This window comes from Pseudorca crassidens, chromosome 17, assembly GCF_039906515.1.
Source record: "Pseudorca crassidens isolate mPseCra1 chromosome 17, mPseCra1.hap1, whole genome shotgun sequence".
NCBI lineage: Eukaryota > Metazoa > Chordata > Mammalia > Artiodactyla > Delphinidae > Pseudorca > Pseudorca crassidens.
Window position 1 is genome coordinate 36,214,764 of NC_090312.1, and position 13,196 is coordinate 36,227,959.

Consider the following 13,196-nt stretch of genomic DNA (forward strand, 5'->3'; position numbering starts at 1 on the left):
GAAAAAGGAGAGCAAAAATCAAACAGTGTGTTAACAGGGATTTAGTCAGAGGCGGGCTGCTGAATTGTAATTTACCTCTGGGCAGAAAGAGATTTTACTCTATTATTTATTAGGTCAAGCCCTTTGTTGACATAAAGCCTGGGAGGTGTTGTAGGTAATTTCTTAGCAATGCTTTAGGGGCGCATATTAGTTTCCTATTGCTATTGTAATGAATTACCACGAACTTAGTGGCTTAAAACAACACGGATTTATTGCCTTACATTTCTAGAGATCAGAAGTCCAAAATGAGTCTCACAGGACCGAAATCAAGAGGTTGGCAGGGCTGGTTCCTTCTGCAGGCTCCAGCGGAGATTTCGTTCCTGGCCTCCTCCGGCTTCTAATGCCCACGTTCCTTGGCTTGTGGCTCCTTCCTCATCATGCAGACCTCTTGCCCCTGTCATCACATCTCCTCCTGTCCACTCTGATCTCCTGCCTCCCTGTTAGGGGACCCCCAGATAATCCCAATTAACCTCATCTCAACATCTTTAACCTAAACACATCTGCAAGTCTCTGTCGCCATGTGTGCTGACATTCATGGGTTCAGGGAACTAGGATTCAGACTTTCTCAGAGGCCATTATTCACCCACCACAGGGAAGGAACAAGCTTTTGGAAATCCAGGCCTCACAAAACACCTCAGAACTGTCTCTTCTTTTAAAGTCCTCCTGGGGATGGTCAATGGCCACTTATATACACTGTGCTCTGGGGAAATCCAGAGCTGGTCATTTGTGGGAGGGTAGGAATTTGTGGGCCCCAAAGCAGACAACAATGTATTCTTTTCTCCCCTGTGAGCGGAAATTCCCCAAAATGGTGAGCATTCATTCCTAGACATGTATTCAGTTATCAACATCAAATAGTATCCCTTTTGGAGCTCCCTGGTTTCTGTGGGGTCCTGGAGACGTTGGATACATTTGCCATCCCCCTTTAATGTGGGCAGGCTCTCCGACTGCTTTGACCAGGCCCAGGCCTTAGGAGTCAGGCACTGCAAAAGAATATATATAAAAAACTGAATCACTCTGCTGCCCACTGTAAATCAACACTGTAAATCAACTACTGTATATTTCAATTAAAAAAAAAACACTGTAGGGCTTCCCTGGTGGCGCAGTGGTTGAGAGTCCGCCTGCCGATGCAGGGGACACGGGTTCGTGCCCCGGTCCAGGAAGATCCCACATGCCGCGGAGCGGCTGGGCCCGTGAGCCATGGCCGCTGAGCCTGCGCGACCGGAGCCTGTGCTCCGCAACGGGAGAGGCCAAAACAGTGAGAGGCCCGCGTACCGCAAAGAAAAAAAAAAACAAAAAAAACACTGTAAATCAACTACTGAATATTTCAATTAAAAAAAAAAAAGAGGCGATGTTCACATCCTGTCTCTCTGAACACTGGCTCTGGGGGCCCTGATCTTCCCCACATGAAGTCCAACTACCTTGCTGGACCCCATGGAGAGCATCGGAGAGTCCTGGGAGGAGAAGAGAAGCCTACCTGAGCACAGCCAGGGAGCTGTCCCTACCAAGGCACCAGGTATGCGGAGCAAGCTGCCTTGGACCCTCCAGACCAGCACAGTGGGCAACCGAATACCACTGAATGACCCAGTCCACGCCACGGGCAGCAGAGGAATCACCCAATGAAGTCCTCCCTGAATTCCTGCTCCACGAAGCTGTGAGATGGAAGAAATTGATTGCAGTGTTAAGTTTCAGGGTAGCCTGTGATGCTCAGTAGATAATTTGGTGACCACCACATATACTGTGCACCAGTCACTTTCCATCGGGTCTGAGGGTAGAAATTTAGGGGGTATCCATCCACACGTCCCAATCCAGTCATCAGATATCGTGGATTGGACTTCCCCTCTCTCCATAGTGATGAACGGATGAGGCGACTCATCTCTGAAGTGGGGACAAGGGAAATGAGGGCTCACAGAGTTGTTTGTGGCAGCACGTGCAACAAGAAGAGCTTTGTAATCTGAGAAAGCCTATTCCAATGTCATAGTTTGTAGTGGTAGTTATAGTAACAGTACTACAGGAGAAATCAAACGGAGGACAGTCATTCCCTGCCTGTTTTAATATTGTCTCCAAGTGTGGGTGTTGATCACCAGGTTTGAAGTAATCTGATTTTGCATCATAACTCATTTTCAGCATTTAAGAGGGGAAAAAAGGACGAGGGAAAAAAAAAAACAAATTACTTTTTTCCTCCCCGAGAGTTTGGGATGTCACGTGGTCCTTGCTAATGCATTATGTAATTGTGGATTATGTAATTTGTGGAACAGTGTATGCTCTTCCTGTCCTGAGCTGACCCTCCTCTCTCTTGCCTTCTGTGAGCCATGCAGTTTTACATGTGCTCTTCCACAGCAGTGGAATAAAAATGTGTTTTGTAGACTTCACTTAAGCCCGTGACTACTTATTTAAAATCAGTTGCCCTTCAGAAAGTATGATCAAGCCTAATACGAATAATGATTAAAGAGCTGGCGTGGAAGAAGTCTGCCTCTCTAGGGAAGATAGTTCATTTGATCAAGGAACAGAAAACAGGCAGCCCGTGCAATGCTGCAATGCCGCCTTTGAAGACATTTTGCGTTTAGTCTGTCCACGGTGAGGCCTGTAAGAGATCAGAAGCTGGAATTCAAGGGCTGTCAGGAACCAGACAGGTGTAGCCTCTGGGACCCGAGGTCTTTGGTTACAAGACCTGGGAGTCTGTTCTCAATCACTGAGACAGAATATAGACAAATGCACATGGTATCCTCTTGCAGAGTAAGATCCCTGGGCTGAGCGCACAACTTTGAGTTTTAAAAACTGGTTTGGCATTTCCACACATTTTTAGCCACATGGAAGGACTTTGCTCGTGGTTGACTAGCCTACTCTGACTGAAAACAGATGAAACCTGGGCATTTGAAAACAATACAAGTCAGGCCTGTCACTGCTCCATCCCCCGTGGGACCACCACTGCCACGTTTGCAGAGGTGGAGGAGGTCAGTGCCACCGGGGCATTAACTGTTCTGTGTCTGAGGTCTTCTCACTTGTGGGAGTTGATGTAAGAGTGGGTAACAGGCTCTTCCAAGGTCAGGGCACCATCTTCCCAAGAAGGGCCCTTGGTTGTGAGAAGAATCGGATGCACCTTGGGCCCGATATCGAAGAACTGAAGCCAGAGCGGGAGCTCCAAGCCAGTCCCATGGCCTGGAGAGAAAGGGAAATTGCCAGTACTGTGAACCCCGGCTGTGATCTTTGTTAGTTTAGGCTGAGAAAGGAACGGAAGGGTTCCCTTCTCCCAACGAAGTTGAAATTTCTCAAGACCAAATTGACCGGTACCCAGTGATTACAGCCCTGAAATGTTCAAGCCACAGAACACAGGAGGCAGCAGTGAAGGGCCCCAGAGGGTGACACAGGTGTAAACCTACAAACCAGCACTGAGCCAGGGAGGGCAGAGGGCCGTGGGGATGGGACTCACCCGAGGGGCCCAACAGAAGCCTAGGGATGCAGGACAGCACAAACATCACAAGGGAGGGACTGGGGACAAGCGGGCTTGGCTTGGTCACTTGGGTGGCCTTTGGTAAGCCCTCCAACCTAAGATAGGGTTCCCTCATTGAGAGAATGGGGATGTCATCGTCTCCCTCTCAGGGTTGTCTGGTGAGTCCCTGCGGAGGATGCCTGTTGAAAGTCACGGTAACATGGCGCCGGGGGTGGGGGAGGGGCTGAGCCTCATAAGAAACAGTGGGGCTGAAGTCAGTCAGTACAAGTCACCCGGCATGGGAGTGAGGAGGGGGTTGTGCGCAAAGCTTAGGGCCTCCATCAGGATTGCTCTGGGACCCAAGGAGGGGCTGGCGAGAGTGGTCCTGGTCTCTGCAGCATCATTGGTCTTCTGAGCTGTGCCACAAGGCAGGCAGGGTTTGGGACACCAGGTCATAGTTGGGCTGACACCCACTCTAGGCTGTGTTCACCCTCAGTTCTTAACCAGTGCTTGTGCACATCCAGCGATTCCGGATTCCAGGTTGTGCCACCTTCCCATTCTTCACGTCCCCATCGGGTAAGATTTCGTCCATTAAGACCAATCCCATTTGATCAAAGTTGGACTTTAATTGAATATTTAGAAAGAAGATTAAGTAGCAGGTCTTTATTTCCCATTTCTTTTTGCAGCTGTTATTCTAAGTCACCAGTCCCCAAAATAAACTTGCTTTTTCGCTTTGAACCAAAAATTTCTCTTGCAGACAAATGATGCACAAACGGTGACCTTTCTGAATTGGCAGAATTCTTTGGGTACATTATTTATGAGCACACAGGTGCTGCATCTAGTTATAAGACAGATGTCAGGAAGGCCAGAGAAGAAAATGCTAAAGGAGATTTCTGTTCGTGAGTGTGGTGTCTCTGAAACCCTCCTCTCCATTTGCCTCGTGTCTCATCAAATGTGTGTGTGTGTGTGTGTGAGGCATCAGGAGTAGGATTTCAGAACATGTTGTGAATCCTATATTTCAGCCTTACATTTTGCTGCATAATGGCCCTGCGTGTTAGGATAAACAAGTAAATAACTTGGCTTCACTTTTATTGTTTTGAGGAAGTCGAGTTTTTTCAGGAAGACAACGGCAATAATGCCCTTTTCCAAATGCTTTGCAACTGCTCACTCGTGAGATAATCACGGCAACCTTGTGAAGTAGCAAGAGTTAGGAATGGCGCCAACATGGACATTTGTGGCAACGAAGTCACAGAGGTGTCTAGGGCTCGGGCAGATGTCAACAGTGGATAGTGACACAGGACGGTTACAGCCCAGGTCTTCTGTTTTCCTAACTCTTACTGGTGAAATTTTTAAAAATAACAATTTTAAAACTTTTCCTATAAAAGTAATGCATACTCATGGAAAAAAATTAGAAAGTGGAGAAAATTAGGGAACAAAAATCACCCTTAGTTTTACCACTCAAACACAATTATTTTTAACATCGTGATACTGTTTTGCAGGTCAAAAGGGAAATTTTTAAAATAATTTTATAAGCTTTATTTATAATTACCAAAAATTAGAAACAACGAAGATGTCCTTCAATAGGTGAATGGCTAAACAAACTGTGGTACTTCCATACAATGGAATATTATTTAACAATAAAAAGAAATGATCTATCAAGTTACAAAAAAGACATGGGGGAACCTTAAATGCATATTGCTAAGTGAAAGAAGCCAATCTAAAAAAGCAACATACTTTTCATATAATTCATCCCAATTATATGACATTCTGGAAAAGGTAAGACTATGGAGACAGTAAAAAGCAATGTAAGTATTCTGCAACGGTGGATACAGGACATTATACATTTAGCAAAGCCCATGGATTTATACAATACAAAGAGTCAACACTAATGTAAACCATGAAATTTAGTTAATAATAATGTATCAATATTTGTTCATCAGCTGTAACAAATGTAACATATCATTGCAATATATTAGTAACAGGATAAACTGAGGGCAGGAGGAAAGGGAATGTATGGGAACTCTCCGTATTTTTCTGTTCAAGTTTTCTTTAAATCAAAAACTGCTCTAAGAAATAAAGTCTACTAATTTCTTTAAAACTTCACATACATTTTTAAAAAGGAAATGGACAATAATGATATTTATTTAAACACGCATGACTGGAAAAGAGTGAGGTTTGGGAAAAGAGTATTTTGGTTTTAGATATGTAGAGTTTAAAGTACCTGCGGAATACCTAAAGGATATGTCAAAGAATAGATGAATATACAGGTCTTGAGCTCAGAGGAGAAGTCTAACCTGGAGATACAAATGTTAATCATTTGCAAAATAGGCAGTAATTCATGTTAAAAGCAACAGTGGACTCTCCCAGATGAGATTATGCTAAAGCATTGGATGCTTCAGCTTCCATCCATGCTTTGGCGCTGGCTCCTAAAAACATTTGGACAAGAAAGGAAATAAATGAGAATGGTTGTGTTTTGTATTAGAGTTTTTGTTTGTTTATTTGCTTGCTTTGTTTCTTGTTTGATTTTGTAATAAGTGGATGCTGGAGAAATTTTGGAAGTAAGGATCTCAGAGAACAGGCTGAAAAATAAAGAGCAGATAGTGGGGACCGGAAATGTCTTTCTTGGGTTAAGTAAAAGTCACAGAAGACAGAGAAACAGGGTGATAAAGACCAGTAAGAGAAATTGTTGCCCTCCCTTGTGATAAAATTAAATAGAATGTTGGTGATTTATTTAAAACCAGAGTGGGCTGGGGCTTCCCGGGTGGCGCAGTGGTTAAGAGTCCGCCTGCTAATGCGGGGGACACGGGTTTGAGCCCTGGTCCGGGAAGATCCCACATGCCAGGGAGCAACTAAGCCCGTGTGCTACAACTGAGCCTGTGCTCTAGAGCCCGAGAGCCACAACTACTAAAGCCCTCGAGCCTAGAGCCCGTGCTCCGCAACCAGAGAAGCCACTGCAATGAGAAGCCCGCGCAACCCAATGAAGACCCCAAAAAAACAAAAAATTGAGAGTTCTATAAGCCAGTGGGGAGTTAGACTCAGTGATAGGGGAAAGGGAAGCAAGAAGGTTAACTGGTATAGATTTCAGTGGATATTCCTATGCTAGGATTTATTACGTATATGAAGGCTAGCCCTGAAATAGATGTGCTATATGCTCCTTTGAGGATATATTCAGTTGGACTTCTGAGGGGAAAAAAAGTCAGTGCACATAAGGGGATCTTTGGAAATTTGGGAAGATGGGCAGCCCGGAAACACAAACAGGTTGCACCTCCTAGTTTGACATATCAGTTTAAGAGGGCTTACATAATCACTTCAAGGTGAGGTGAGCTAAGCTTAAGGTCTCTGATTTCCAGGAATTCTCAAGTCTCTAGATGCAGCCTATAGCACTTATATCCCCCAAAAAGGGAAATTTTTGACCCAGAAAATAAATGACTTCTCTAAGCTCATGCTGTAGGGATACTTGCACTTAGCAATCTTGCGTTAGTTGAACTGTCACACAGATCCTAGTTTGCACTGGGGGAGACAGGTGGCTGCTCGCACAGTATGAACTGAGTGGCACCAAACGAGAGCCATTTGTGCCCACTCTCTTCTTCCAGGGCCATCATGAAGTCACTTTCTAGGCTAAGTAATCGTATCTCCAGGAGGCAGATCCCTATTAGCTGCAATTAGGTCTCCTGGGGTGAGTAACCCATGAGCACCTATTAACAGTCATGAGCTTCTCAGATTAACTGGCTCAGAACAAGGCTCTGGTGGAAAGAGATATAGGATGGGTAATTGTTAAAAACAGTGTTGGGGTCTTTCCAGAACAGGGGTGGGTAGTCTCTCTGGTAGATGTGGGAAGGATGGTCAAGGCTCATTCAGCTGCTGCTGCCATTACTTCTACTGCGGCCACAGTCGTATGATGGGGCAGACCGTATTTTCCAAAGATGGAGATACCTATCTCATCCCACGTGCTCTTCTCATGATGTGACTGATGCCCCGCCCACTGAGAAGCGGGGTCTGTTTTTTTCTCCCCTGGAATCTGGGCACCAGCCTGAGTCTGCTCTGGCCCCTGGAGAACGGTGGAAGTGATGCTATGGGCCTTCGGAGCCTACAGCATAAGGAGGTTACAACTTCCACCCGACGCTCACATGTCTCTCTCTCCGCCTCCCTTCCCCACCACCTTCTCAATGCTCAACTTTGGAACCCAGCCTCCATGCAGTGAGGAAGCACAAACTAGTTTAAGCAGGGAAACCACATGGAGAGGAACGGAGGCCCTTAGCCAAGAGCCAGCCTCCACCACCACACGTGTGAAAGAACAAGCCTTCAGAAGGTCCCAGCCCCTGGCCTTCAAGGCTTCCAGCTGAGGCTCAGACCCTGTGGAGTGGACACAGGCAAGCCATCCTCACTCCGCCCTGACCGGCTTCCTGACCCACAGAACCCGTGAGCATGACACGTGGCTGTTTTATACCACTAAGTTTAGGGGATAATTGTTACGCAGACCTAGTACTGGAACATGTGCACCCAATGGCATTTAATGAAGAAAGACATCTAACCAAGAAAGTCATATGTCCACTTTGTAAAAACATATCACCAGCCTTGACTCTCAAGCTATAAACCCTGCAACCTAAGAGCCATGATAAATACTCTGCCCAAGCTCAGCTCCTTGTCTTTACTTGACTAATTTCTCCCTCCATTCCCCCAAGTCAGAGGTGTTTTAGCTAAGGTCATGCAGGGACCACATGAGCACCGCAAACTCTTACTGTGGAATGCACCCTTCATCTCTCCTCTTCCAGCCTCTCATGAGTTGGGAGAGGGGTGGAGGTTTGCAGGCATAAGACATGAAGGCGTTTATGAAGGATAACACAGCAGAGGTTAGGTGAATAGTCTCTAGACACAAACTCCCAAGAGTGTGTGCTGGCTGTCACAGCTAATATTTTTAACTCAGCAAAAAGTAGTACATGTTCAAGATTTTAAAAATCCATACCATGCAGAGAGAGAAGCAAACATCTCTCATCTGCTCTTCCCATGCCCAGCAGTGAGAACTGTTAACACGGGAAGGACAGTGTTGGCACAAACTCCGGAACTAGACCGTCTGCTGTTGAATCCTAGCTTTGTGGCTTTGGCCCCAGTTCCCTCATCTGTGAAATGGGGATAACTAACCTAAGAAGTGTGTTGTGAGAGTTAATGAGTTAATATATGAAAAGCATTTAGAACAGTGCCTGACACATACAAAGTCTCAATATGGATTGGCCGTCACTACTGCTACTACTGTCATCATCGTCATTATTTATGAATAGTGCTTCCTGTAGCCTCAATGGGCTCAGGAAATAGAAAGTGTTGGAAGGAACCCAGAATTAGGGAGGAGGCTCCCAGACCAGAGGGTTCACATCTGGGCACAGTGGCCACTGGGAATGTAATGAACACCCTCGACTCCATCCCACTGTAGACCCTTCAAGGGTATCTGGGTCCCCAGTGCCTCTGCCGGGAGTCACAAATCACATTTTCTAGCGTCTTGTAGAGTAAGAGGGTCAAATATGACTAAAATGTTGATATGAGAAAGAAAATAAGCAATAAATGGCCTATTCCTGACAGCTTAGGAATGCTGACAGGTTTTGAGAAGGAAATGTGACCTTTTCCAGAATCACTCCCTTCAGTTTTCATCTCTGGAATTCTGGGAGGCTGTCATTAAACACACAACCTAGTTCCTCCTGCTTGTAGCCAGGCGATGGTTGCAGGTGAGGGTTGCACGTGTAGGTGCTGGCTAAACATTATGGAATGAATATGCCTGTGACCTGTTTCCACCACCCGGCCATAGCAAGAGAGGGGCAGAGTCTTCAATTTGGTCTAGATAGAGCAGCTCTCGAGGGGCAGCCAGCCTGTGCCCACTGATGGGTGAATAATCTGATCGCATGAGTGGAGCATGGTTAGAGACCCAGAAATGTTCTTTTTTGTACCAGTTTGGGCGCTTTTGATTACAAACAACAGAAACACTAGACTAAAATTAGCTTAAGAAGGAAAATTGATTATCTCACCTAACCAGGGGCAGACAGCAAGGGGCCCAGGATTGTTAGCTCTGAGACTCATGATGACATCAAGATCCAGGACATTTTTCATCAAGGAAAACTTTCCCAGAGTGCACGCCCCTGCCCCAGATTTTATCTTACATCTTATTGGCCAGAGTTATGTCACATGACTGCGCCTAACCCAATGCAAGTTATGTCGCATGACCACGCAAGGGGAGTGGAATTACCATGATTGTTTTAGACCAATCAGCATTCACATGAAAAGTAGTCCAAAGCCGGGTGGGCCTGGGAGTACAGGGAAGAAAGGCTTGCGGTCATTAAGCAATTGATGGCTTTCCTCTGTTATTCCAAAAAGCTCCCTTCAGTGATATTCAGTGCAATTTAACAGGATAATATTTAATAGGATTAAGTGATGAGGATGGATTTAAAAAAAAGCAAGAATACACAAAAGGAAGCTCAAAATACAATCAAGTATAAAAAATGCATAGCGTGACAGCCTCTGTGGCTTGCGAAGTTAGGCCACCAACGTGGGTTTAGTAGTCAGTGCGAGGAGATCTTGCCAGAAGATGCAAATGGTAGCTTGTGGGCCAAACGTGGCCGATGCGTCTATTCCATTTCGGCCTTTCCAGGATCGTTTGTTTATTTTTCAGTTGGTTGCTTGCCAACCTTAAAAAAATTGAGAGATTTTAAGTTGTTCAAAAGTATTTCTCGCTCCTCATTAAAAAAATCAGAAGATGCCTCAGCACTGGGCCTACCTTCCCACCTGGCAGCAGTCAGCTGGAGCTGACGTAGCCGTCCCCTCTGAAGCACACACGTGCGCACCACTTCTCCCTGTGGCTTCTCATCTGTTACCTGCGTTGTCCCATGGGCATTTGAGTCTGCGACCCTGGAGTTAGTTTACAGGGTCCCAAGGATAGAAGCCAACGAGTTCCTCAGGATAATATGGGTGTCCCGATCCTAAGCCTGGACCTCACAAAGTGACCATTGTGGGGTGTAGTGGACCCTCCCCACCCCCCATCTCATCCTCACTGAAGACCCTGGAAAACCCTCACGGACTCATTTCTTATTAAGGCTTTCTACACAAACCGGGGGGCAAAGATGGAAGGAGTGGGCACGTGGGCCGATGGAGAGAGAGGTGGCAGAGACACCTACCACTTAGGGATAACCTCTCAAGAGAATGTTTCCAAAGGTGCCTCCTATTTGAAGAGGGCTGGAGTTTAGTGCAGAAGAATAATCTCTCCCAACAGTTGTGGGGTTAAAAAGAATAGGAACAGGTTTGGAATTAAGACTAGATTTGGAGAATGATTCTCGCTCTGCGAATAATTTTACAACCTGTGACTAGTTTAACCTCTGATGTTTCACTCCACAGTTAAAGAGGTCCTGGATTGAAAGAGAAGCTTTGTACCTTCTGATTCAGCCTTTCATGGCAGCTCTATGTCTTCCAGTCCAGAAACTCCACTGACTCCAACGAGGGATTTAGAAATCCAGACAAGAATTTTTCAGTCACGTTACTTTAAATGCGAAGCTCTTTCCCCAGAAACAGGTAAAGAGGTGCCGAGCAGATGTGCACACAGATGGGGCTTATCTGACTTCCTGTCCATCTATGCCCACACACTGCAGGGTCTCCGGAAAGGTTAGGTAATGACAGTGACTCAGGAAGCCAAGAATGTGAATTATGTGACATGCAGCCCAGATCCAGCGCCTGCATGGTTAGTGTTCAACCCACCACAGCAAGCCCGGGAATAAGAGGCCATCTTGCTTTAAAAGAAGGGATACTGCCACCCTTGTGCTCATGAAATAACATTCGTTCAGTTTGCTGGAGACGGACAAGAGAGAGACAGAGAGAGATTAGACCCAACCAACAACCTTGCTTTTGACTCTGTATCACGCACAGCACACACCCTGCATTCCCATTTATTCACAAATCACTACTTACCTGGTATTCCTCACAACGGCAAAGGCCTGCAGTGGAACCAGATGGAAATCCATTTACCAAGATGTTACTAAAGCAATTGGAAATTCATGATCACGTTATATGCATCACTGAGCTCTTTAACTGCAGAAAAGCAAGCATAGGAGCTGTCCCCATGGGGTGGCAAGTGGGGACAGCAGCTGTCCACCTAGACCTTGAGGAAGGGAGAGCCAGGGGCTGAACTGCTGCTGGGACCCAGCAGTTCAAGGGGAGGAAAGAGCAGAGGAACTCAAAGACGGGCTGATGTTGGCACGGCCAAGGTCAGGTCTCACTCGGGCCCCGGGGTTGACCACGAGGGAACTCTGACCCTCTCCACACACCCTCCTTGGGCTGTGTAGGGCTCTTTGGTGTATGTCTTTGAGACTCATTTTGATAAGATTTTGCCAGAGTAGAGATCCTTGAGGAGAAGTGTAAGGAATAAGCAGAGTGACAAAGAGCTAGGGCTGTGGAGGGAGACAGCCTGGCTCTGCAACTTGGCTTTGCCCTGTGTGACCCTGGACCACCTATTTAACAGCTCTTTGCCTCAGTTTCTCTATCTGTGAAATGGGTGCGATAATAGCCCCTTAGAGGAATAACAAAGTATTGCTATAAAGACAAAATGAGATTGTACAGGTAAATCTAGACCCAGTGCTGGACACAAAGTGCTCAGATAATGTTTGTTTCTTCCCAGTCCAGACTCCTCATCCCTGAAGTGGACTTGAGTACGCACAAAATATGGCTGAAATATAAATGTAAAATACAAAATTTATCCCTGATTATAGTCAGTAAAAACAAGAAGTCAAATGAGAGAATATCCCCAACATATCTTCATAGAACACTACATAAATTTCGGAGTCCACTAAAGTGATTTCAAAGAGGCCTGGTATTTTTCAGCAGAAAGGATAAAAAATCAAGTCAGAAAGCATTTGTTACATGCTTCCCATGTGACTATCACTAGAGGGAAAAAAAGATACGATAATAATTACATAATTAGTACCTTTTACATACCAACTACTGCCTACAGATTATTTTTATTCCTTACAATCCTTCAAGCTCGATATTATCTCCATTGTAAAAGTGAGGAAATTCTGACACAGGTTAAGCAACTTGGCCAAGGTCACACAATAAATGGTTGAGCTGGGATTGGAACTTGGATCTGCCTGATGACAATGGTGGAGATGTCTGTATTTGCTGAGTGCCGGGAATGTGCTGACCTGGGTATTATTATGATGTCTATTTCGCAGATGGGAAAAGATCAAGTAATGAGCTCAAAGTCTCACAGTCACACAGAGGAAGACACAAGCATCCACTCCAGGTCTGGTTGACCCCAAAGACCAAGCTCTTATCTGTCACCATCCTGCATCCTTTGTCTGAACAACAGCAAGACACATGACTGGTCACAACACAAAACTGCATAATGACGAGGGCCCTCAGTCCGTATGGACAGCCTGACTTAACCCTTCATGCAGAAGAGACTGTGATTTCTTTCTCTACACTACAAATTGTTATAAGCCAACATTCTCTCCTAGGAAAATGTGTTCAATGTTCCTCCAAAGGACATGGCTCTCAACCTCTCATGACAACCTAATAAACTCAAGGTCATGGGAAACAGTGTATCTAAGAACATGTGGCTAAAAAAAGAACAAGGGGTATTAAATTAACTTGGATTTGGAAGGATTTTACCAAGAGAACACTGGAGTAATTCTTTTTAAATTTAATTTTATTTTTGGCTGCGTTGGGTCTTTGTTGCTGTGCATGGGGTTTCTCTAGCTGTGGT

At 45.5% G+C, this 13,196-nt stretch overlaps 1 long non-coding RNA gene across 1 annotated transcript in view; it reads right to left on the bottom strand.

The window, feature by feature from the left end:
* Positions 1 to 285: 285 nt before the first annotated feature.
* LOC137210490 (uncharacterized) overlaps positions 286 to 13,196 on the bottom strand; it is a 54,223-nt gene continuing 41,312 nt past the window's right edge. The window contains exon 3 of the long non-coding RNA XR_010936574.1: positions 286 to 476. This is a non-coding gene — a long non-coding RNA (uncharacterized lncRNA). The remainder of the gene's footprint in view (positions 477 to 13,196) is intronic.